At 39.3% G+C, this 26,810-nt stretch overlaps 1 protein-coding gene and 1 long non-coding RNA gene across 5 annotated transcripts in view; one reads left to right on the top strand and one right to left on the bottom strand.

Annotated features, from left to right (window-relative positions):
* The window catches only part of LOC308189313, a 29,236-nt gene extending 12,462 nt beyond the window's left edge, over positions 1-16,774 (bottom strand). The window contains exons 1-3 of one of the 2 annotated variants that reach the window (XR_013946276.1): positions 16,338-16,774; positions 14,647-14,785; positions 4,920-7,207 (exon numbers count right to left, since the gene is read on the bottom strand). This is a non-coding gene — a long non-coding RNA (uncharacterized lncRNA). Of the gene's footprint in view, positions 1-4,919; positions 7,208-14,646; positions 14,786-16,337 lie in introns of those variants that run through there. The other variant, XR_013946275.1, reaches the window with a different exon arrangement.
* Positions 16,775-18,548: 1,774 nt separating this feature from the next.
* Positions 18,549-26,810, top strand: part of CAP2 (cyclase associated actin cytoskeleton regulatory protein 2) — a 67,355-nt gene continuing 59,093 nt past the window's right edge. The window contains exon 1 of one of the 3 annotated variants that reach the window (XM_080579213.1): positions 18,549-20,868. The gene's annotated coding sequence lies outside the window, so the exon portion shown is untranslated. Of the gene's footprint in view, positions 20,979-26,810 lie in introns of all 3 variants that reach the window. The other 2 variants (XM_080579212.1, XM_080579211.1) reach the window with 2 other exon arrangements.

The following is a 26,810-nucleotide window of genomic DNA, read 5'->3' as shown; positions in this document are numbered from 1 at the left end:
TTACAGGTTCATCCTGCTGCTGTAGGAGGTTCTGCAAATTCAGTCTCTCCATCATTGCCCCATTTCAATTAAAAATATAACTGACTGAACTGTTTTTCTTTCCAAAACTGAAATCCCCCCTCTCTCTCAAGCACCATGGGGACATAAACCTGGGTAGCCTCCTTGAGGGGAAATTCTCCAAAGTCACCAGGTGGTGCAAAGCCACTGGCAAAGATCTTCTTAACCTACAGGCTGGAAAACAGGGCATTTAAAAGGCAGAGTTATTTCAACTATCAAAGGCAATGCATTGAAAAAAACAGACAGACAGTGCCTCCTCCATTATTTCTCAAATACACTATCTCACTTCTTTTCAGATAAGTGCACCTGCACTCATTTCTCATAAACTCATTTTTTAAAAAAATAGAGGCCATCTATATTTACACCAGAATGTGAAATAATAAATTGCCCAGTTTCCTACTAATCATGGAGAAAATAAGGAGTTCATCACACACAGAAGCTGAAATTTCTTATTGCAAGAGAAAAATTTACTTAATCATAAAAAGTGCAACATTAGAATATATGTAAAATTTCTCATAAGTTTATGCTTTTGTTAATTGCTCCTGTTAAGGGAATGTAATGTCAAGGGTTTCTAAAACAAAAGATTCACTTTTAAAATACACAGTCAAAGGCTTTCAGGTATCTGAAAAGTTCATGTAAATACTTTCTTTAAAAACAATTAATCTGCACCCTGAATATTTCTTCACACTCATTCCAAGTACATTTCCTTATGCCAGACATACATAACTTTCCCTGCCAAAAGTTCTATTTCTCTGTGTCTCATTCGGTATTTTATCAGATTGGATTGTAAGACATCTGACATGAACCTATTATTTTCCTTATTTAAAATATTTAGTATATGCTGTATTATGAGTTATATTTCACCAATAATAAATGGTAATCATTCAGGCGTCTTCCATAAAATGATCATTCTAATATATTTTATGCATTTTCTAATATATTTTTATGCATTTTATAGCCTCTACCTCTTTCAATTTGCTCTACTATTTTCTTATTCTGTGACTCTACTTTCATGCCCTCCAAAACTGCTGTTGCAGCTCTTTTTTCTGTTGGTCTGGATATAGTAGGTCTGGTCAGGCAGCATGGAAGCTATCAAAAATTTGCTGCCTGATCAGGGTTTTGTTGTTGTTGACAAATAATTACTGACTACCTCTGTTCCCTCTTTCACTTTCTCTCCATCCTTCTCTTTGCCTGCTATTTTCCCCCTCTCAGGCTTCAAGCTGAGACTACGCTCTCTAACATTTTCTAGTTCATTGGAGGTCATTAGCAAACAGCTTCAGAGAGGCTAGACAGCATGTTTGCTTTTTTCATGTTGCTGTATTTCAGTTTTTGATGGGACAGAATGTATTAAGATCTTCTCCAGTACTCTTCATTTCACATAAGCTCTTTGCTCCTTATGATCTCGGAAAAAAAAGTATACACATACTGCTTCTTGCTTTCACAGCTGAGAAACAGCAGAGCCACAATTTCAAAGGTAAAGAACATGCTACTCTATACAGACATTGGCAGATGCCTTTACATCACTGATACATACGCCTAAATTGAATTCAAGTATGTGACCAGGTGCTTTATTATTTATGTATGGAATTAAATTATAAGCTGTATGTATAATAAAATACATGTGCAATTGTAATGCATAAAGCCTTGAAAATCTGCCCCATTGTGCATTTTTATAGCTTATTTTTCAAAGTCACCAAGTTCTTATTACAAGCCTGTTTTAGACCCTGCCAAATTCTAGAGACTGTTTGTCAGACCATTCAAGCCTGCCAAAATTGCCTCCTCCAGCTAGCTCTCTGGAATACAAAGCCATCTAAATCTAATAGGTCCTACCCAGAATGAGATTTTGAACTATTCAAATCAACTGCTACCAGCACATTTTCTTCACAGAGAATGGTATTCCTCTGAAGGGATTCCACATTCTGAATAATAGGCAGGGAAAGTCTTGATAAGGTTGGGAAGTGAAAAGATAAACTGTTAAAATAGTAGTTTAAGAGACTATTAACAAGTAAACAGGAGTTTTCAGAGCGACCTATTTTCTGTGGAGGAAAAAATGAAAAACCCAAAGATCAATTGGAGGAGGAGGCAGCAGCAAAGGACTCCTGGGGATTCTAGAGGAAAGGTTCATTTGAGAAAGCAAGGAAAGTATGGCAGCAGACAAAAAAAAAATCATTCATTCATTCTTTCAATAGCATTAAGAGAATTTGCATATCGATTCCTGTTTCAGAGGCTTTGAGATTTTGTTTTTCTCCAGCTGTTTTTCTTATCAGCGTGGCATGCTTTCTCTTCACACACACAGCCACTTAGCTCTCCAACATTCTCTTTAACAGACTGTTGGCATCTTTCAGCTGCTCTCAGGCCTTCCCTTTTAAATCTCCCAGCTGCCTCTCTTACCCCTCACATTACTGGCCTACTCATCTTGTGTATTTTTTTAAATCATTTCCAGCTGCCACATTTGGTGCTCTAGATATTTTTCATTCTCTCTCTCCCCTAGAATACGTCACTTTGGAGTGTTTCTGGGGGCTAGTGGGTTGACAGCAGATTTCCAAAGCCTCTTTTTGCTCTAATAGGAATCTCATCCGAATCCTCTCAAGATTTGCACCAAACTGATCATTTCTTGTGGCTATTGGTGAATGCTGGGAAGGGGACAGGAGGACATCATGCTGCTAAATCCCTAAGGTGGTAAAAATACAACGATCAATGATCAGATAGTCAAATCTCACCTCTTACCCGTTCACAGATATCATGTATCTTGCTCTCTGTCCTCTAAATAGTGCCCAAGCTCCTACAGTGTGTGCAAAGGTTCTGAAATTTAGAAGAAATTTCAACTTACAGTTCAGAATCACTTGCTCAATGGTGTCCTGATTGTTACATTGCTTTTGTAGACTGCAGTCTCTGGAACTGACATAGAAAAGGCTTTATGTATGTTTAAGAAACATACTTCAGTATATGTGAATCCTTTGACTTTCATGGTCAAGAAGTAAACTGTAGACACCGTGTAAATGACTGTTTAGACACACATTCGGTGGTTATTCTCATGCACTGTTTTGCACTTTAAGAACTGGGTAATGCTTTCATTTTATCTTGGCTTTGCAGAAGTTTATACCAAACCTACATGGCTATAGGAAAACCTAATTGCCATCTAATTAAATTTACTCAAAACTAAATTCAAAGTTATTAGACTTCCTTTTCTTCCTAACTTTGGCAAAAGTCAAATGAAAATCTGGCCAGGGGGAGGTACTTAAACATTACGGAATCTTAACTCGGTCTTCTACAAGCTCCCTTTCAACAATGTCATTTGAATAACCATGCTTGAAGGTTCAGGGAAGAATAGTAAAAAACAAAGCAAAACAAAACAAAAGATCTTATCTGTATACCTTGTAAGTTTTTATCTGATTTACCCAGAACTTTTCCTTTTTCTTCAAGACCCTTTTTTAAAAATCCAGATAGAAGCTGATTTACCCACTGGAGTGGACTGGGTGAAGCACGTTCTCAGCAACAAGCGTGCACTGTCCACAGCTGAGCAAAAGCAAAATGTGTCAGCATCCAGCACTTACATTGAAATAGGTCACAAACTTAGAAAAATCTCATTTATAAACAGTCTGCAGAAAGGAGCACCTGTTTGAAACTGCCTAAGGAAGAAACCCTCCTCTGCCACTGTGGAGGATGGCTCCTCTCCTCATTCTCTTTTCTCTTCCTCTCTGAAACTCCTGGAACAGGGAGAGGAAAAAAGGACTCCTGGATGTGCTTGTTCTGAATTGCTAGAATGAAAAAGGAACTGTGCATTGAGGCTTTGAAAAACATCAAGAGGAGCTTGCACTTTAAGAACTGATTTGGTCACTACAGTGGTCAGGATAGGAGCAAGCATAAAATTGGCAGGATAAAGTAGAAGAGAGGCTGGAAGAAAGGTTTTAAAGAGAATCATAGACATTTTCACACTGCCTAAAAACTGTTCCCCTGCCACAGTGGCCATCTCCACTGTCCAGGGAAATAACTTAAAGTTCTTCAGATACCTTCAAAGAACTTTGGATCAGTTCTTGTGGTCTTGCCTTCAGATTAGATGATTTTAATAAAATGCATTAACAAACATTTTCCAACAAGCATGAGTGTGGATGAAGTCAGGGCAGCTTTGGGCTCTTCAGAACACACATGATTGTTACCCAAGTTCCTCCCCAGTTTGGTTTCTGGTGCTTCAAAAAAGCTTCTCTAATGCTCTTGAAAGAATCTGCAAGTCGGCTCATGAAATAAAGGAGAATCAAATTCCACAATTAACTAGGCAGTCATCTAGCACATGCAGCTCTCCATACTTGCCAAGTACTATCAATACTCTAAAAAAGAACCCTATTAATAAGAAATATTATATGGATTAGACTAAGATGGGGTTGCCTAGTTCCAAAGAAACCAAATATGGTGACTGTGACACAACACTGTACCTTCCACATGAGATCACCAGATATCTTTGATAGTGAGAAATGAGAATGGGATTATATATTCAGTATGCAAAATATAGAATCACTTTCTATATCTAGGGATGCATCAAGTTAAATGGCAAGAATGGGATCAAATGCTTTCCCTCTTTAAAACAAAAATAAAACAAGCAAACAAACAAACAAAAAATCCCCCACTTATTGTCACATTCCTGCAGTCATCAGACAAGCAGTCTCTGATGACGACAAACACTACAGTTCTATATGGTATTTTATGAGTGCTGAATACTGTAGTCTGGTACAAAGCAGAAATTGTGTCTAACAGAGAAAATGCAAAGTCATTTCCATAGGCCTGACTTTATTTTAGGAAAATTATCTTGCTCCCTGGCCAAGAGACGCGTAGATCCTCTGAGTTACTGGTGGAAGGAGCTTCTTTTGTCTGCTTGTAAAAGGAGGCGAGGGGGACTAGCTCAGCTAAGATAAAGCTCTCTTCTGGGGATTCTTCATCCTGCTCCATGCTGGTGAGGCCTCACCTCGCGTACTGTGTAAAGTTTCAGGTGCCACAACATAAGAGGAATATAAAACTACCAGAGAGCATCCAAGAGAGGGCTACAAAGATGGTGAAGGGTCATGAGGGCAAAGATGTATGAGGAGCAGCTGAGGTCCCTTGGTTTGTCTGGCCCAGAGCAGAGCAGGCTGAGAGGAGGCCTCATGGCGGCCTGCAGCTCCCTCACGAGGGGAGCGGAGGGGCAGGCGCTGAGCTCTGCTCTCTGGGGACAGCGACAGGACCCGAGGGAACGGCATGGAGCTGGGACAGGGGAGGGTCAGGCTGGGGGTTAGGGAAAGGTTCTGCACCCAGAGGTGGTCGGGCACTGGGACAGGCTCCCCAGGGAGGCGGTCATGACACCGAGCCTGCCAGAGTTCAAGAAGCGTTTGGACAATGCTCTCAGACACATGGTCAGATTTTGGGGTGGTCCCTTGGGGACCCAGGAGTTGGACTTCATGATCCTTGTGGGTCCCTTCCAACTCAGGATATTCTGTGATTCTAGCTTTGTTTTATTACATGTAAAAAGTTTTCCACTGTTTTTTGTTTGCTTTTGAAGAGAAATATAAGACAGGGATTGCCAGATTTTGCATCTCTGATTAAAATTGAACTAAGTCCTGAAGATAGTTCATAGAGACTATCATAAAAGCAATACAGCAACACAATAAATTACGAATGTATTTTATCAGCAGCAATAGTACTCTGTTGCTAATTCACAGAACAATCTCTTGCAGCCTGAAAGATATAAATTTAGATTACGATATCGGAGATTGTCAGTAAGGAATATTAGTAAGAATAGCCTGCATTTAAATAGACCATTTGAAACCACTGGAGGAAAATGTTCAAGATACATTTTAACTAGTTTCCATTTCAGAAGGATCAAGATGGATTTACTTTGTGAAAATTTGTAATTGAAATTATCAAAATATGTCTATTGTAAAGAGTGGCATCTCCTGTAAATAGTTCATTAAAGAAGGAAAAACTGTCTAAGCAGAGATGAAAATGGAAGGAATATCTTCCACCACATTTCTCCTTGTTTGAAATGATGTTTTCTCTGAAAAAAAAAAAAGATCCTTACAGCAAAATTGCATAAGTATGTAGTCCATTTAAATGTTCATCTACAAGGGTGAATGAAGTGCACAAGGTCTTTTAAAGGCTTGGAGGGAAGGACTATTATTTTTGTTTAGATTAGTTTTCAACATTCATCTTCCAATAAATCTAGTGTCAGCATCTAGTTAACTGAGCTGACACTGTGTAGATGCTGTACAATGTTTATATTACATGTGGAAATATTACATATTTCCATGTTGCTTTTGCAAATGAACATTTGTAACTCTAAAAGTCACACACTGTAAGTGAAGAACAGATGTCACAGACTTGAATCCCTATCATTGAACACTAAGGTACGAGAGAATGGGAGGAATTAACCAAATATAGTAAACAATTTCACATAATTGCATATTGAATTTTTTCTCATATATGCTATGGAATACCAAACACGTATGTAACACATTTATTTTATGCATAAAACACAAGTATTTTTTGCATATTGTGTATCTTCTTTTCATCAACAAATTATTTTAGTGTTGAGACAAAATTGTCTATTTTCACTTGTACACACTTCAGTGAACACAGCTGTCTAAAAGCCTTTCCTACACAGAATTTTCTACAACATTTCTACTGTGTTACACAATCATGGACTCAGCCAGGTTGGAAAAGACCTTCAAAATCACCAAGTCCAATCATCAACCTGACCTACCAATTCCCATCGCTAAACCGTGACCCTTAGTGCCATGTCTACACTCCTCTCAAATACCTCCAGGGATGAGGACTCCACCACTTCCCGGGGCAGCCCATTCCAATGCTGATACACTGTGCAACACCCTCTCCGTGAAGGTGTTGCACAGTTTATCAGTTCTTTAATGAGGATTTTTGCTCACTGCAGTGTGAATAAATGTGCATGCATCTGCATGTTGGTTAAAAGCCAGACAACGCATGGAATGTAAAAGATGCACTCACCACGGAACAAACATAGGTGTGGTACCGCAAAGCTGCAAACCCAAACACCTCAGAGGACTGTGTAGAGGAGGGGACTTTCAAATAAGTTTAGTATCAGTGGGTCATATTTTATCCTTCTGTAGCTTTCACTGAGTTTGTCCAATGACATTGTGTGGTGGGTGCTCTTGTAAAAAAAAAAAAAAAAGGAAGAAAAAAAAAGCTAGAAAAATACAGATATTAGTTCATGTTTTAAGAGACGTACAGATTATATAAATTCTTTCAAAATACTTGAGTGATGAGCTGGAATTATTGCAGTTTTAATGGTCATTTTTACCTAGTTAAGACAGTGGACCAATACTGAATGTCTATTAAATGACTGTTATGCAGACAAAATAAGGCAGCAGGCTTTTTTATAAGTCAGTAGTCATGGCAAAGGTGGGTTATTTAAAAAGTTGTGGAAAATGTTTTAAAAGTTATTGCATATAAACAAAATGATTGTTAGAAAGTCTCAGTTCTTCATAAAGCTGTACCAGAATTTTACAGCCTGAGAATCAAGGATCATGCTGTAACGTCCAACATTCCCTCCATTATTCAAACGCCGCACTTGTGTGAATACGAGCATTAGGCTATGCATCATTACTAGTCTCCTTCCTCTTTTTAGGACAGCACCCCAAGTGTCCTGTCAGTAGGTACAACCCATAGAGACGACCAAATGTTTGCTGCTACAACACACCCACGGAGCTGGTAACGGGCAATCCCATTTTATCCCACACACGACCAGCCAAAATAGCCAGTAGTGCTGCCAGACTCAAAATACCTCACTATGTCCTTTTGATAATACCAAAGGACAGGAGGCCCACAAATTCAGATCCGTCACCCTTCTGAAACAGACGGAACTCAATGGGAAAAGTATCATAAAACAAGTGAAGAGCCAATTGTATCATAAAACTTGATTTGAGCCAGTTGAGCCAGCTCTATCATAAAACAACTGAAGAGCCAACTGGCATGTATTCCACTGCTTTTTCATCTTTGATGTGAGCTTTACTCACTACCTGTATAGCTACTGATACGTAGGTTTGATAGCAAGTTATTTCATAAAGCACATAACATGTTCTAAATACATCCATTTGTGCTGAGCTGTAACACTGCAAAGCTATCTGAATGCAGAGCCCACAGCACGACAGGTATGACTGAGGCTCTCAAGTGCAAGTTATTCTTATAAAGCCCAATGCAAAGTTCAACAACTGAGCTTTTGATCCACAGCATTTGGTCTGTGACTCACGCAGGAATTTGACACATTCAGACTTTGCTGTAAGTATCTTGACGGAGGCTTCCTATGTGGTTAATGAAAAATTAATAGAATAACATCTTGCACTCAGATCAGTCCATGGCTCACTGATGCCTACCAGCACAGCCTCAGAGCCCCTCCTTCCCAATGGCACATCTGTGTCCAGCATCTGAATTGTGTGTCTACTGGGGAGGCTTTGTGGGCATGACTGGACAATGACCTGACAATATACAATATAGAAGCCGCTGTTGATTGGCATATATTTTTGCTACAGTCACATAAATAAAGTTTTAAATCATTAACAGCGTGCACATTTCTAGTTGGAGATTATATTTCAAACAATTCAAACAATTGCATGAATGCTGTGACAGACATGTAGCAGCTATAAATCAGCTGATCTCTAAAGCTTTCTGTACAGGTCTGGTGACCTAGAAGAACTGAGAATCTGACCTGAAACATTTAATAGGTAAAAATAATTGTTACAAATAAGAGTCTACTTCTAAAATATTAAGAGAAATATTTATATCACAGTCTTCAAAAATATATTAGCTGATTAATACTACCCAAAGACATAATCCTTGCCCTAAACAGGTAACAACCTCATCTAGAGATAAAGGAAAGAAGGGAAAAATACAATAGCAGAGAAGTTTAATACAATACTATCTTCAAATTCTGCAGTGTTTTCAATATTAACGATGATTTATCTCACAAACAGAAGTTTGAAGAGGATGGGAAGAACACATTTGTTCTGGCCCAAATTTAATTTTTAGTTAAAATCAAAAAGCCCCAAGCCACTGTCAAAGCAAAACTGCCACCCAAAGCCATCCCCAACTGACAAAACTATCTGTGATTGTATTTAAAATACCTAGTGGTGGCCTGTCCAGATTTTGTACCACAAAAACATGGCCCCCAGACACAAAGGAAGTAAAAAACATGCTCAAAAAATCTTTGACACAGGAAACAATTATGTAGCAATAATGAGGTGGCAGTAATGAGGTTGGTTTTTGATCCCAAGCTAATTCAAACACTTGGAAGAGGTACCAAAATGTACCAATATACCAAATAAGTCCCACTCCCCTTTCAACTTTGAGAGAAGAAAAGAAGGAAGGAAGGAAGGAAGGAAGGAAGGAAGGAAGGAAGGAAGGAAGGAAGGAAGGAAGGAAGGAAGGAAGGAAGGAAGGAAACGGGAGAGTAAGTTTTTACAGAATTAAGTCCTATGAATTAATTAGGAAATCTGCATTAAAATTGTAAAAATTTGGAGATAATGTAGAGGGAGCCACAGGATGAATTGTAAGCACTTTCAATTCTACATTTACTTCCATTGTATTGAAATCACTCTTATTTAGTCTGAAGCTCCATTCAACAAACAAATTGTGCCTGAAACAACAAAAAGTAGCTTGGCCAAGTTTCCTAACAGATCTGCGGATAAGACCACAAAGCACTAGGCTACAGGGAAAAGCAGTCGACTTGGCAAGTCTGCATGTGGCATGCTGACCTTTTTTTCAGAAAAGGTCACCAGAGAGTCAGGTTCCTGAACTTCCCAGGGATTCTGCAGCTCTAAAGCTAGGGGTGTTCCAGACTATACCATCGTGACAGCCTAAAGCAAAATGAATTAATAAGGCATTTTTTTAGTTCCCACAAAACCTTTTCAGGAGTCTAGGAGCGATCAGGAGTGGTATCAGTCCAGTTCTCGGTGGTCAGCAACTGTGAGCATTGCTGAAAGCCTCAGAAAGAGCACATAAAAGCAGGTGCACTTGGGTGAAAGGCTGCACGTTTTGGGGTTTATGGGAGGAGGTCTGACAGTCTGTTGTCTGCTCTGAGCATAACTAAGAGAGTGTGGCTTACAGTGTTATCAAGCAGCTCTCTTTGCCACATTCAATGCACTTGAAAAGAAAAAAAAATAGTCTGTGATTTTTTTAACAAGTATTTTTAGTGGAATAAAAGCACACTATACACCTCCAACTGCAGGAAGCAAGTTCTAAGCCATGACAGGTTATAATAAATTGATTTGCTAAACAAGCAAATAGAAACCCTTGAGTTCCACAGCACTTTAAGCAATGGAATGACAGACTGAAACAGGTTTAACCCTGATACTAGGTTAAATCTTAAATTATGTGTGCAAAGTCTTTCGGTTTTTCAGGGTGTGGCTCACATACAGAATGGTAAAACCAGTTTTTAAAGAGGAAAAACTCAGAGTAACGATTTTAAAGAATCATAGAATAACTCAGATACAGAGCTGTAGATGACATAAATCATATTATTATTAATTTCAAAGGAGCTATAGTTGCTGCACTGTTGAACTTTCTGATGATTCTTTCAGATGAAATTATGTTAAAATTTGTAAAATGTGCTTTTATTTTATCAATGTTATATATTTTTAGATATAGCTCCCTGGTTTCATGTTTTTAGGTTACATCAGGAAAAAAAATTAGATTTAAATAAGGCAGAAGGAACTGCATGAAAGGACTCCCTTGCTGAAATTAAGAAGATAAGCAAAAATAGGGGGGTTGGGCTAGATGATCTCCAGAGGTCCCTTCCAATATGACCAATTCTGTTATTCAGTAACAGATATTTATACATACATTATGTATCATATATCATATGATATACACTATATATTTTACATTGTGTCTATCATGTAAATAAAGGGAAGTTAAAGAAAAACTGAACTGATTATTTGCTTTAAATAGATGTCCAAACTGAAAAAGTATTAGCAAAGAAAAACAGTAAAAGAGAAAAAGAGATATTTCTAAGAAATATTTTAATGACACACTGCAATTCAATGTGTATAACGACAACAGAGATGAAACCATTATGACTACTAGTACTGCAATCCTTATACAAACCAGATCACTCACATGTGAAGCATCATATACATGTCATATACATGACAAACCAGTTGTAATACAATACTGCTTCACTTGTTCTTATCATTCCGCACGTAATCACACCTCTCCATGAATACTGCATAAGGGGAGCTAGAAGTGCACCCCTAGCACCCAAAAATGTTTTTTAAAAAAAGAGGGAACGTGATTGCTTTTCAACCAAGTATTAACACCAGGCAGAACTTTCTGCTGCCATACAGAAACTGAATAATCATGCCCTGTGCAGGTGAAGCGTGGGAGGTGAAATCCACGGGCAGTGAATGAGGTAGCAGGGCAAGACACATACCCACCCACACAGCAGCTGCACCAGTCAATACCCCCAATATCGGAAGGAGACAAGCTTTCTTCAGAGGTGAGCTGATTCAGCTGCACAAGGGCTTTAGGAGGTTCTTGCTGACATTTTTGCTAATTATTTGCTGAATTACAGCTATCTTCTATCAAATAAGGGTAGCAGCTCGGCTGACTTCAGCTGGAACAGGAGTAGGCCCATAAGGACTGCCACCTGCTCTTTCAAATCAATGGCTAAACTTGTGTTGACTTCAATCATCCTGGAACAAACAGACCTTTAAACCTGGAGCTCTCCCTTAAAAAAAAACAACGGACTAAAGTCAGCAGGTGTTTTGCTCAGAAAGGTTCCTGTATGAACTTCCAATTTCTAAAAACAGCCCCAGGACAGATAAAACTGCATTGGCACTGGCAATCTTCTACTTAGCGTCTATACTGAGATGCATTCTTGTAAGAGTAAGAGACTTGAACGTCTGTGAGGATCTGAGCCTTCATTCGTTATCCTCTTCCTGGTCAATATTAGGAAACGTGAATATGTAGATACGTACTTTAACTCACATATGAAGCTAATTGTTCTCATGCTCTTATTTTTTGGCATTCAGCCAACAGCCAGATACGCATTGTAACTATGAATCTAAGTTTTGTTTGTATTCTTTACAAAATTAATATTTACATATCTGAAAATGAAGAAATTAAATAGGTAGTGATTGATGTCCTAGAACCAATATCCAAAATGTCAACAGGAGAGTGAAAAATAAAGTAACTAGTGAAAGCAAACAAATAATAGGCCCTTCTGTTCTGCTTTTGTTAATTGCTTTTTATTTTTTTTGTTAATCTGCTTTTTGTCAGGGACCACACGAGATATGCAACCTTTTGGCTGGGGACATGTATCACAATAAAAATCAGGATAACCACTCAACAAACCAACCTTGAACAAACCCCCTATGTGGAGCATCAGTTTCTCTACCAATTTTGTTTAATAACACTGAAAACAAAAAAGATTTAAGGAAGATCTGCTAGTGAGGATTCCTGGGAAAGCTACACTACAGAAATATTTCAACTTTTGAGAGGTTATCACATTAACACTGGTGAACCATTATAGCTATTGATGGATGACTGGGAAGAAGGAATTATATGCGTTGCTCACCAGAACTGATGATGGAGATCAGCCTATGGTTCCAAGAATGTTAATGTGAGAACCCTCTTCTCTTTTGTTTCCCTAAAAGATTTCACTCTGTTGTTTCTCCAGTGTATTTTATTTTCCTTTTGTTAAGTGCTATACAAGAGAACTCTCAACAAACTGTCGACAAAATGCAACCCGAGGTCCCCCAGTGCGGCTCATAACTTTTCTTATCCCTGAGGTACATACGCAGGAGATCACAGAAGCCACAGTCAAACCACTCAATCAAGCTGATAGGTTTGGCTGATTATTACAGGTGGAATGAAGCTAGTGGCTGGAAGAGGCTGACATTTCAGGATTGGTCAGCTCAGATGCAAGCAACAACATTTTATATACTGTGGGGTCAATATGCGCCTTTAATGCTGGTTTGACTTTTTAAGTAATACTTCCTTCATGGCGATATACAACTGTTTTGGTTAATACCCTGTAATGTTTTATAAGCGCAACAAGACACACAGCGTTGAAACAACACTACATAAGCTGCAACGCCTGAGTTTATCTTATACTGGGAAATGACTTGGAGCTGCTTACAACACATGCATAACTGTAAATCTAATGGAAGACCTTAAAAGTGCTTTTGGGCCACAGATTCTTTATGAAGATGTTTCTGGTTTCTTTCTTTTACATTGAAAATTTTTACATTTTATCCTAGAAGGATATGTGGGATGTTAGATAAAATGATCTTTTTATTAACTATTATTTGGTTGTTTCACAATATTATAAATGGTATTTTATTTACTGCTGAATTTATATTGTGTTCTAAGCAGTTTTGTTTTCCTTCAAATCTTAGTATACTGTCAGCCATATTAGCTGATATTGGAATATCAAATCTTCATTGTATTTCTCTCATGCTCATTTTTTCATACTTAGGGATAAGCCAGGGCCAGTTCTAAGTTACAATAGTGGAAATTTATATAGAACCAACGGTATTGTTTCAGAGTTACTGATATAACTGAACCAGAATCTAAGCTGAAGTTCTTATTTACACCAACACTTTATATATTTTTAATGATCATGGTCTAATTCATAAATCAGCTTTAGAGTGATGTTTTCCTTTCTTTTCCTTTAGGAAGATATAAGAATGTCATGTTTGATGGGGGGATTAAAAGAGAACTCCAAGATGAATTATTCAGGAGAGCAAACAATATTCTTCTTGAAAGAAAATGATAGCTTCTAGAAATATGGTGCAGTATGTACAGAGCCCAAGTAAATACAGTGAAGCAAGAAAATAAAAATGAAATAAATAACTGGTTTTGAAACAAAAAGATTGTTTCTCGTACCTAAATCATTGGCCCACATTTATTCAAGTGAAACATTAACCTGGAAATGTAGGGTGAAGTGCTGATCCCATTAGTCACTGGCAAAATACTCACTGACTTGAGGGGGAACAGGATTTCACCCCAGCAGTGTGAATTATTTACAGTTCTTTCTAATCCATTTTAGGCATCAAACTTATATATGCTGTTTTCCTTTTCTTTGCTCCTCCTTCCCTTCTTGGAAAAAAAATAAAAAATAAGTAGACTGGAAGACAATCTGGCTAAAAAGGCAAAAATTGTTTTTGGCTTTATATTTGTTCCTCTATTTTCATAGCAGAAGTTAATTCATAGATTATGGTAATTCAAAAAGTAAGGGAAAAAAGCCAGCCATTGTACAAAGTATATCAGGCTAAGGTCCTTATAAAATGAAAAGCCCTTCTAAATTCAACAGAAGAAATAATTTTGCAACAGCTGAATAAGAAAAGCATACATTGAGAAGGACAGATTTCAGAAAAGGTGGCTGTTCTCAAGAAACTCTCAGAGTACTGCAAAATAAAAGGGTGGCTCTCCATTTGCCATGGAGAAGGTGAAAAGTAGGGTAAATGACTCTGCTAGGCACTTTGCTGCTGTGCCTGATCAGCAACTTGTACCTAATCTAGGCAGTCATCTTTTGTAAAATAATAATTTAGGCTGACAAAACTGCATATTAATATAAGTAATGTACTGTACCTAGGGATCCATGCCAGCTGTCTCATTTTCCAGGAGGATGTAAAACTGAGATATCCTCAGTCTTCCAAGTCCGTGGTTGAGGGAGAGGTTGAAGGAGCAGAAGAAAATTCACACTGCTATCACTCCTGGCATTCCACTTCTGTATTGGAAAAGCATAAAACACCTCAGTACCTTTCAAGAATAAATCACAGATTTCAGAGACTGACATTCAGAACTTCCCCACTACCTTCTATATTAGGATTAGTAAGCATACTAAGCCTTAACAAGGCCAAGCATGGTGTAAATAGTGAGGTAAAGGTCTTTATTTTCTGCCAGAGTGAACTGTTCTAATGGGGGGACTGAGCGGCTATCTCACTTTCCCCCACTTCTCACCCACCCAGAGCAAAGGAGCTTGGAGGTGGACAAAACCAGCTAAATACACTGTTGGTAGAAGGGGGTAGCAAATGTTACTCAGCAGCAAATTAACTATAGTTAATTTGAGATAAAGAACAAAGGAATTCTGTCTCTAAAGGGGCTTCTCTGACACAGACGTCCTCGCTTATGAACTACTCACTGAATAAGGACACAGTCTAGTAAAGTGTTTGGAACAACACTAAATAATACCTGTCAGAATACACATCTAGTTACCTGCTCACATTGCTGTTTGATTTCCTGTGTTCTGTTTGTAAAAATTATAACCAAGTTCTCAATTCATGTGATTTTACCACGTATTTTGCATGACTTGCTGTTTTACTTAAAGCATCATTTCCTAGAATCTGGTGATTTGACATAATGAAGTCAAATAAAAATTAAGTTTCTAGCCCAGTGGTTATACAGTAGGCCTTGGATTCATGACTTGGTTATTCCTCCAAACTCAGAAACAGCAACAAAAAGAATCTCAAATATCCCCACCTCTTTAGAAAGTCTGTAATTTTTTTCTGTGTCTGGATTTTTTAATACTTCTACTATACAGACTGTCTGGGCTTTCTTATTCAAGAACATTGATCTCAGGGAATCATTCCAGGACAAAGTTTAGAGCTGGCCCTATGCTTTCTGTCTCTAGGGACTGAAAAAAAGTATTTGTAATCTGGATTTCCTAGGGAAAAAATAAGCTAGCAGATAATAAGCAATATTCAGCAATAAGCTGAAATAGTTCTTACTAAACACTAGATTGGGGATTTAAATTGTTAGTAAAACTGCATTAAGAGGACTAATGCATTTCACGGATGATGTAGAAGCAGCAAGTCTAGACAATGCCTGATCACAACATTGGTGCTATCATATGCATGGTGAAGTAAAGAGACAGAGTGGGAGACAAATGTGAAAGATCTAGTAAGAAAAAACTGCAGCTGCAAGAAAACAGATTAAAACACCAAATTTTCATGCCTGACCCATTTGCAAGTCCTGAAGGGGACTGGAACTCCTGAGGATGCTGAGACACTTTGGATGAGCCAAAGCAGCTGTGGCATGAAGAAGATCAGGAAACATTTTTGGTAGTTTTTGACTTTCAGCAATATCTGGGTACACTTGCATTTTCCTCAGAGATGGCTGGATTACCAAGCACTGACAATGACGAGGTCAAGCTGCAACTATCCTACCAAGATGCTTCACAGCTCATTTCTGGGGCTGGCACGGTGTCCCAGCACCATGGTGAAGCTGTCCTGAAACCCAAAGCAGAACCGTATATTCAACTACAAAGCTTAACGCAGTACCTCGCTCTGTTTAGTGGCACTGATGCATAGCCAGAGGACACTGCTGGTCTTTCGAAGGATCCCATGAGGCCTAGATGGAAAGAAACAACTAAGGAGCTCGAGCAGAAATGCTAGTGATTCTAAAATGGGAAAATTACCATTGACCAATGAGTAAGACTTTGCCAATCAGTATGCTCCTTCCATAGTTTTCATATGTGACAAAAGAGTAGTTGCAGGTGATGTAATGCTGCATTCACACACCTGCTCTTTCCTTCCTCTGATTCTCAGTTAAATCACCCTCATGAAAAGTATTCCTTACAAATTTCTGCTTGTAGTTAAAATCATGAAACTTCACTTGAAATCTGTATCAAAACCTAGCACTGTTTAAAACAGGATTTTAAGCAGTACCACAGAAGCCTATATCTCATGATAATAAATAGATAGGGCAGTGTAAATACGTAGCAGAATTGGAGCCCAAGCTTATGATACTCACTGAGTAGCTTTCCCAATAGAACAGCTCCATAGAAATGAATTAAAACATCAAACTGCCCTCAGAGAAAATAGTCACAAAGATTAGTATTTGTGAGATCAGGACATTTTCCCCTTGGATTCAGCAAAGCCCCTAAACATTTACTGAATTATAAACAAGTGAGTAATTCCATCCCTATGCTACAAGCTGCTCAAAAACAATTGGAATGCCTAAGTGCTCTGCTACACAGGGATGCTGTTACTCACATATTTAGTGATAAGCACGTGCTTCTTAGTTAACTTTTTATGTTGCCATGCCTAAAGAGAAGCATCCGTCTAATTAATGTACAGTTATGAGAGTCCACACCCCCAGATCTTACTGTATAAAAGACAAGAGAATACAAAGAAGAGAGAAAAGCAGTACAGTGACAACTTATCAGCCAAATGTAATTTGAATCTGCCTTAATCTTATTTTATAGGTAGTCTGATTAGATGATGACATATTCAGCCTTATTTCACACTAGCAAGAGAGGAGAGAGTCCACTTTTTTGGCAGAATCTTTTTTTTTTCTTTTTTTTTTTCCTGCGTGTCTTGATGCTGGATCTGTACAAGATACCCAAAAAGCATTCCTCACCGATCCATTTAGTTAATCAACCGTGTGCTGTTTTTCAAATTCTGAAGACTAAACTGTAGATTTGGTAAGCAAAGGACATCCTGAGAAGTACTGAATGCACTCAAATATTACTTAAGCATATCTATCAAGTGACACTACCAAGATTTCCACAAAATATTCCAATTTGTTTTCACCTCAATATGTCCTTATGCAATTTTACTTCATATTATGTTTTCTGCATTGCCCCAGCAAAGATAGATCTCATTAAATCAAGGAAATGAGCAACAACATTTGTGTTTTTCTCCAAACTCATCTATGAATCATTTAGGTGCAACAGGGAAATCTAACAACCATATATATTCAAAGTCCATTTTCAACAAATACTGAGAAGGTAGGTACTTTCGACAGTTTTATTCTGTGAAAAAACATGCCTGTAAATAAAATATGCACCAGATTATTTTCTTCTAAGTAGGTTACAATTCTGTCATTCTATAGAGATTTTGATAGCCTATCTCTACAGCAGCTTCTGACAAGCACTTTGGAATCCCCACGCAACTTCAGAAATGCATTCTTCTATAAAAGGCAATAAAATATACCAGCCTTGGCACAGATTGTCTGCAGCAGCAAAGTTAAAAAGTAAAATGAAAAAAAAGTTATATTAAATGCCATACACTATACCCCATGACACACTATATTTCAATTGGATATCTTCCAGCAAGAGGGCTTTTAGTATAGACACTTTTTGTATAAGAGCTCCTTAGAATTTCAGGAGGAGTTTGGCATAAATTAGTATTGTATATGTATATTTCTGGGATTAATACATTTTTGTCTACATTTTTAGAAGACTGAATGTTTCAATCCTGAAGTTGGTGATCCTTTCCCTGCCAAAGAAGTATACAAATAATAACCTTTACCTATTTATGTTGCAAATACTGGCATTAATATATTTTCTACATATAAACCTAAGCCATTATACGAATGCATTGTTAGACTGAAAGAAAAGTACTCAGCACTGGAATCTGATATTCTAGGCTTTCCTTGCTGAGTGTTGTACTTGATGTCAACACCAAGCAGTTTCAAAACAGATTTTTTATCGCTGTCCAAGCTTTTTTTTTCTTTTTTTTTTTTTTTCTGGATGTTTTAGAACAATAGCATGTCATCTACTCAACATTTTTACACATTCAGTGTTTTGCAAAGTCCAAAATTTGCACATCTCTCATTTTTTTCTTCTCTTTAGGGGGCTGTTGTTAGGCCTGAGTTAATACTACAAAGTTCTTTATAGAACAACTGCCTTTTGAGATTGCCTTTATTTATATAGAAACTGAAGTGGGCAACGCTCTCTTCTCTAATACCATGTTTTCAGGATCTACATCTTACATCTCTCCTTGCGACTGTGTTTCCTCTGTATTATGAGGTCATATTACAATTACAGAAGCTCCTGCTTTTCCCTTCTTGCTGAATTTATTACTTCTTATGTTCCCTTTACCTTAGTCTTAGTCTTTGACATTTGCCAGCATTCCCCTGGGGAAGTGAAAAGAGCAAAAGAACTTGATTGTTTGGTGTAGCTCCTATGCTTGAAGAAAGCACTAGAAGTCAGGAGGGAAGATGTGCTACAGGGAATTTACTTTAGATATGCAGGGCATTTGCCAGTTTGGTAGCCTCATAAACAGTTCCATGCAAAGAAAATGCCCAGTTGTTTTCCCCTCCTTTTTATGTGCCTGTGATGTGGAAGAATGATGTAGAGTGCTTGACTGTGCTCTTACAATAAGAACTTCTAAAACTTTTCTTAAGTTAATGACATTACATTTTCCTCAAATTAAATTGGTATTCTGCAGAAATCAGAAATCATGGTAAATCTGCATTTACCATCCCAAACTTTCTGTTTATGACACTGACACTACACAGGTGTTGGGATGCTTTTTTTCTCTGAGTACTACGGAATACGGACCTTGGGCTTTAATTCAGTCATTCCAGTGTTTCTTTATCCTTTTGGGTTTCCTTTCCAGAAGGAGATCCCTGGGCTTGTTTATTGCTTCTCTTAAGTAGTTTCTGTTGTTCTGTGCATTTCTGCAATCAGGTCTTCAGTTCCTGTGCTGTTCTGTTGATTTTGTCTGAATTTCTATACATGCCAAGGAGAAGTAATTCCTTTTACTGCATGCAGGAGGCTGCAGCACCAATTTCTTCCAAGTTCTGATGCCAGTTACATTGTCCACACTAGTGAATTTTGATCCTAGATTGATCCTTGTCGTCAGCTTGCTTTTGCTTATCACTTTCTGCTCATCTCATTTCTGTACTGATATACTGAGGTCTGTGAATTGCTATGGCTATGGTGTCCTTGTTAAAATACAATTTTCTTCATTCCCTGTTTCACAGATGCATAATTAGAACAAATGCTTATATTTCATCTTTTACAGTGTTGTTGTCAAGTCATCATAAGTGAAACGTACTTTTTTCTAAAATAAACTATGACAGAGAAAATTGCCACCGATTTTTACATAGCCACATGGTTGACTTGGGAAAATGCATGTGGTCTTTTTTTAAATTATTGACTAATGAGTCCTTTTCCTTTGCAAGAATGAACAGTTTCTTTAAAGCCTGTGAATTCATGGTCTTCTCCCCAGACTTCTGTGCAGAAAGTCAGGTCATCAGTACTTGGAGGTGAAGCAGATTTCAGGTGGATGATCAGACGGCCCTTGGGACGGTGTGGTGATAAGCACCACATAATTGCAAAACCCACGAGCTTCCATTTGGCTGGGGTAGGGACTAGCATGAAGCCCACAGCGCCTGACAAATGAGGCCTAAGCACGGAGAAGCCCTGATTTTGTGGCTGTACCGAAGATGGCAGTCACCCCACTTGGGCTGGCCCAATTTAGTCAGGTTTGGATTGTCTCGGTGCACGCCTGGCTTGCCAAGCGAGGGGTTTGCCTGCAGACAGCACTTCGCATGCTGGCCCCGCTCTCCTTCCCCAGTGCTGGCCAGGCCTGCGTGGCATGGCGCGTGGGCTTCCCGCTTGCCCAAGCTGTGCCAGGTGGGCAAGTGGGGCTGCTGCACCAGGGGCCGTGGGTACCCCTACCCGGGGTGCCCCCAGGTGGGGTGCCCCCAGGTGGGGTGCCCCTACCCGGGGTGCCTGTGCCTGCTCCTCCGTGATGGTGCACTGCTGCCATTTCCTCACAGGCGCTGCGCCGCCGCCGAGAGACACCTCTGCCTTTCCCTCTCCCTCCATTTTCACACTCCACCCACTTTTTGCTTTCTTTCTCCATCTCTGTCACCGTCTCTTCCTCTGGACCTGTCTTTATTTGGCACTCCCGGAAGCCGCTGGGCATTTCTCTCGTTGCCTGCCCGGGCAGCTGATGTGCCTGACTGACACCGGCTCCCGCGGAGGACGAGGAGGAGGAGGAGAAGGAGGAGGAGAAGAAGGAGGAGGAGGAGGAGGAGGGAGAGCAGCGGCGAGGAGAGGCGAGGCGAGACGAGGCGAGGGAGGGGGGAGCGAGTGGCCGGCCACGGATTGTCATTGCAGAGAGGAGGGGGAAAAAAAAAAAAAAGAGAGAGAGAGAGAGAGGCTGCACGGGTCATCAAAACAGGTAATTGAAGAGCAGGGAGGGGCGGGATGCGGGGAGCAGCCCGGCCCCCCCGGGGGCTGTGGGTGCGCTCCCGGCGCGGAGGGGCCTGGCGGCGGCGGACATTTTGTGGGGCGAGGAGGGGACGCCCCGGGGCTGCGGCCGGGCGCGGGGCTGGGGCAGCGACCTCGGCCCCCGCGGGAGAGGCCTCGGCGGTGCCTCCGGCTCGGGCCCGAGCAGGCACAGCGAAGTAATGGCAGGGCGACAAAACGGCAAGGCAAACGGCAGTGCCGCTCCGGGGGCGTGCCCAGACCCCTTGGTCTTTGGGCAGCCTTGGGGGGCTCCCTGAGGGGTGCGGGTGGCGGCCCCTCAGCCCCCAGCCCGAGCCCCGAGCTCGCTGTCAGGTTGTCGAAACGCCCCTCTGCTCGTTCGTGTAGACCCGGCTGTGCCAAGTGATGCCGGTCTTGAACTCTCCTCGTCAGCGTAAGATGATCTAATTTTGGTTGAGGCAGCTGGCGAGCTGGGCTCCGAAGTGCTTGCTCCTTGCACGCCTAAAGCCGGAGGTGTGTGTTGGAGGTGGCGAGGGAGTTAGCCCGCTGAGGAGCACCCAGGCTTAGCTCTGAGGAAAGCACGGAGTTAAACAGCATCTTAGGGAGAAAGATCCGAAGAAATAATATATATACACTTATATTCATATATATATATGTATAAGGGATTCTGCAAATACAGAAGGACGTTCTGGGGGAGCAGGAGGAAGACAGAAATGAAGAATTGTGAAGCTGAGATGCTGCATTTTGCAATAAGTTGACGTTTGAAAGGAATACTCCCCCAGAGGCTCAGCCAGCACAAAGCCAAGAAGAACTTGTCGTGACCCCACCTAAAAATGTAAAATCTGTCTTTTGCTTTGAGGATTGCTAGTGATCTGTATCTTAGCATTACGGGATCAACAGTGATGATTTTCATCATGTAAAACTCAGATTTCATAATGAGTAGGGGCAATCTTAAAAACAAAGACCATCTGGGAAAAAAAGGTGTCTTTATATGCATTACCGAAGTGTGGTTATTATCATATGCTGGAAAATAATTTCAGGGAAAAAAAAATCCTACATAGAGGCCAGTCCATTGGGAAATAATTTGAAGGAGTCTGTTTTTCAGAGGAGCAGGGTGGGATCAATACTTCAGATTTTAATTATTTTTTTCTAAGTCTGACAAAAGTGGCAATGGTTGATGGACTATTGTGTTTCATTGTTCTGTGAAACAGCAGTCAGAAAACTAGGCCTACTTCAGAAATGTAACTTTAAAAATTATTTAGAATAGGAAAAGTGTTAGAATGAGTTGAAACTCAATACAGTATTCTCAAAGCTGCCCTTTTAAGACTTTACTGATAGTTAGCTTTCCCAATTTTATGAAAATTTAATCCTATAATTTCCTTTTAATTGCTTACTATGCAAATGATTATAAACTGTCTTCTGATTCTATACATTTTCAAAACAAGGATTTCATAACACCGATTGATTCTATTTTGAGCAAGTCTGCACAAGAAGAAAAGCAATATACCTTCTGTAGCAAAGCCCGTTACATTGAATGATAGGACCTTTTAGGTCTTGGTCATAACAAAAATGTTAGTCTTCAGAATATTCTTATGATTCCTCTGCTTCTTCCCCCTCAAACGAATGCTGCTGAGATGTGGAAGGTGGAGAGGCACAACTCCAAATGTAATGAATAAAATATGTTTTCTCAATTAAATAAAAATAAAGAGGATGTGCATTATTTACTATTACAGTAGAGCAAATGTATGACATGTTTTCATTATTCTTTATCACCTATGGCGCTTGCCTCAGTGGAAAAAAGTGATTCCTTATATACCATAAAGAGGTATGTCAAGATATATATAATCTTAGCAAGAATACTAAGATTACATATATTGAGAAAACTCTGTATCATTAGATTTTCTAATCTCAGTGTATAATCTATGTTAGCCATTTAAAATACCAAGGGGAGCCTAAACTAGAAAAAAAAAAAACACTATAGAATTAATATTCCCATAGTACTAAAATTCATGGGAATTGGAATTAGCAGGTAGTAGAAAAAGAAGTACAGTGCTGCAAGGAGGGCCGGAAGCAGAAGAGTTGTGTTCAGCTCCCAGCCTTGACGTTGACTTCTGACATTACCTGGAGCAAGTCACACAATCTTTCCATGTTCCCATCTGTAGCCTGTCAGGGACAGTAACATTGTGAAAGGTTTGAACATTAGAGAGGAAAATGGCAAACAACCGAGTATCTTTAAAAATATTCCTTGTTGTCCTGCATGTGTTTTAACATTGTGTGCAACAGCAGCAAACTCAATAGTTGCAGTTGCTATCTTCTAGAGCATCTGACTTGATGAAAGAGAAAATTCTTTATTATCATGCTTATTGGGCAAAAACAAACAAATGCTTCCAATAAATCAGGTATAAATCACTTCAGTTATTCAGACAGCTGTTTTATTATGAACTGGTTAAAAGATTTTTCTTGATTAAGCACTCTCAAAATATATAAAAAATAATAATTTGTTTCTCAAAAAGTTTTAGTATGTCTTTTGAAATAGGGAGAGCAATTGGGAAATTGTCATCAGTGTCATTTTCGTGAGGTATACAGAAAGCTCCAGTTGCTCTCATATTTTTGAAAAATGAGTCATTTTGGCAGATGCGGTTTACTGACTCTCCAAATAAGAAATGCTCTGAACTTGAAAGGCTCAAATATTCTTGGAGAGTGTCACTGTTAGAACTATGTCAGAATATCAACACCTTCACTAAGCAGTGTACATTGAAATGGCAAAACCGCACATGAGCACAACTGCATCTATGGCAGAGATTCTGCTGATTCAGCTAGTTCAGCAAGGGAATGATGTTTTTGTGTTTTTTTTTAAACCCCTCTAACTTTTGTCAACATGATAGCAAGACTTTATGGCATACATATGGCCTTAGTCCATGTTCTTAGTACTGTTGTCTTTATTTCACCTGTGTAGGTTCAGGTATGCTGTGTCAAACCTCAGGGTATTTTTATTACCAAAAAAGGTCCCATTGAAACTTGCTGTGTCTGACCCCCGTGTTTCAGAGAAGAACACAGTAGAGAAATGGCTTGTAAAATCCCAAACACCAGTAGCACTATGCTGGGAATCAAAGGCTTTTTTTTTTTTTTGGTGTATATTAAGAAAACAGGTAAATGGTCAAGTCCCTAATTGCATAGTGTCTTATTTTTCCAGGAAGAAGTGCTCAGATACTGTGCATTAAAGTTGTATTTTCTATTATTTTAAATAATTAATTACTTTCTGGAAGGAATGCAGAGAATGATTTACATTTCTATGTGTAACCTGTCATTGTTTACAGAGAAGAAATAGTTGAATAACTCAGCTAACAGCTTTGGGTCCTCTAAAGCAACCAGCACAGAAGAGGCTAACATAAGCGTCTAAGATGGGTCCAATTTGATCTTTCTGGGCTTCAGGATACCTCACACTAAACAGGAGGGATAAATAGCTGAATGTCTCGACTCTTGTAAGTGAGCAAGGTTGCATGGACCTTATACTTAGGGCCTCTCAGTAGTAACCAGGTTAGAGCAGGAAATAGAAAGGTCTTTTTTAGTAGCAGGTGGCCCATTTCATCCTCAATCAGAAGCAAAGGCACAATCCATTGTGTTGCTAACAGTATTGCAGAATCAGTGGCCTGAATTTTAGAATGGGAGATGGGCCAAGGCCTTGAGTTTTTGCGATCAGTGAAGATCACAGATGAAGCCACAGCAGTTGCAGAGCAAAGGGAGTATGCAGATGGCACAAAGTTTGCCTCAGCCCTCAGGGCTGCTGCCATGCTGGAAGAAGGGCCACGGGCTGCAGGCTGAGCAGGGAGCCATGAGACCATCAGACACAGAGTCCTGAGATCATAATTGCAGCAGGACATTCTGGTAGGACCAAGAACAGTAGCTAACTTGGCTGAAATTAAGCCCACCTATTCTGACATCTGACAGATGTCCACTGACATTTCAATGTGTAGTACTCTTTGTTGCTGTTGTTTCATTTCATGTGATTGTTTGCATCAGAGTGACTTCCTTTGCATGGCCAGAGGAATGTTTCCTCTGACTTTCGAATTCAAACTGAGATACGCTCAAGTAATGGATGTGTTCCAGAGTTGACTTGTCACACCTACTCTTGCAGGTTTAAATGAGAAATACCTGCACGGGTAGAAGGGATTATCCTTCAACATTGATGGTGAAGAAAATTCCTGATAATCAGAAAGTCAGAAGTTCGGGCTTTGGAGCAATATGGATCTGCATGCAAACTAGGATGTGGTGGTGTTCTGAAAGGCCAAGCCGCCAGCAGACCAAACTGTTACTAACCCTGGCACTGAATAACTCAGCAGTCTCATCTTTTCTGCAAAAAAAAAAAAATCATAATCTGTGTTTTTAGAGTTTGAAACACTGTCTGTTTACTTATAACTTTCTGCATTCACTTTTCTCCTGCCACATCTCAGAAGTACTGCACCACAGTGTAAGGTTTTGTGCTTTGTGGAGTTTACCCTTTTGGGCAGTGCAAATTCAATTTGGTTGGAACCATAGCTAAAGAATCTTACTGTTCAGTTATTATGAACTGAACTGAAGCACTTTAATAAAATCAATGCCTGCACGCGGTGTTTTCTCAGTTCAGCAAAGCAGTCTGCTTACATACAGTAATTGGACGTGTGACAGGTAATTAAATGGCTTGTAAGGTCTTTAGGATGCTTGATTACATGAAAAGCACTGTGCTAATACATAGTAAATGAGGTGGCTAAGAACACTGTGTATCTGTTGATTGGAGAGACAAAAAATTACACTTCATTGGAGGGAAAGAAGAAAATAAAAACAAGACAAAGGAATATGAGCAGTGGTAACATAAAAAGGGAGCATAAAAAGAATAGGAGAATGTACTTAGAAACTGGGTTGCCTTGGTTATTTTAAGTCAATCATGCTTACACAGACTGTCAAGTCTTGACTGCTTCAGTATATCATTAAATAATGTATTTGTTCTTTGTGATCACAAAATTGGTAAGACAGCCAGAATTATTCAGCAAGGGATGGGAGCTCTTCACAGAACTTACATATAATTAGAAGTGAACTGATATTCCAGGAGGTACTAAACACATACATGAACACATGGCATATTTTAAAGAATTTATATTAAATTATCAGAGGCCTAACCACAGTCCATGCTATTATTACATTGACTTGTAAGCACACAGCTTGACATGTGCAATTGCTCACCCATAATTATGGGACTAAAATGGGTTGTGATAAGAAATCTAAAATACGTCAACAGTCTTAGGGGTACTTGTCAAAATAGAGATTGTTTTACAAAGCAGTTCTGTAAAATATTTTTAAAGTAGTGGGATACAAAAATGCCTCCATTCCTCTCCTGCCTGTTTATTTTTGTAGACAACAGCTTGATCACTGTGAGAGAGAGAAGCAGGGGAAGAGCCAGAATATAGGCAGAAAAGTATGTTTTGTGGTACCAATAGCATAAAGCCAGACAAAGGAAAAGCTTAGTTGGAAGAGGTACAGAATGAACCTGCTTTTTCCTCTTCTACACAAAAATCTTTTTTGCTAACAAAAAATAATCCTTTAAAAACACAAAGGGTATGCTAAAGACAGAAGTCTACAGACAAGGTGATTTAGGTAGCACACTTCTGCACATAGCAACAGAGGACTCATTTCTAGTGTATTAATGGTTTTAACATGCACATTGAGCTACAGACAGAAGTGTTTTGTGATGAGTTTGTTAGAGCCTGCCAAGACTTCAAACCAATTTATCAGTCAAAATGGCATAACCAACCACAAAAGGCAGACGTCACCC

This window comes from Anser brachyrhynchus (assembly GCF_964034855.1).
Source record: "Anser brachyrhynchus genome assembly, chromosome: 2".
Taxonomy (NCBI): domain Eukaryota; kingdom Metazoa; phylum Chordata; class Aves; order Anseriformes; family Anatidae; genus Anser; species Anser brachyrhynchus.
This window is presented reverse-complemented; position numbering and strand designations above follow the sequence as displayed.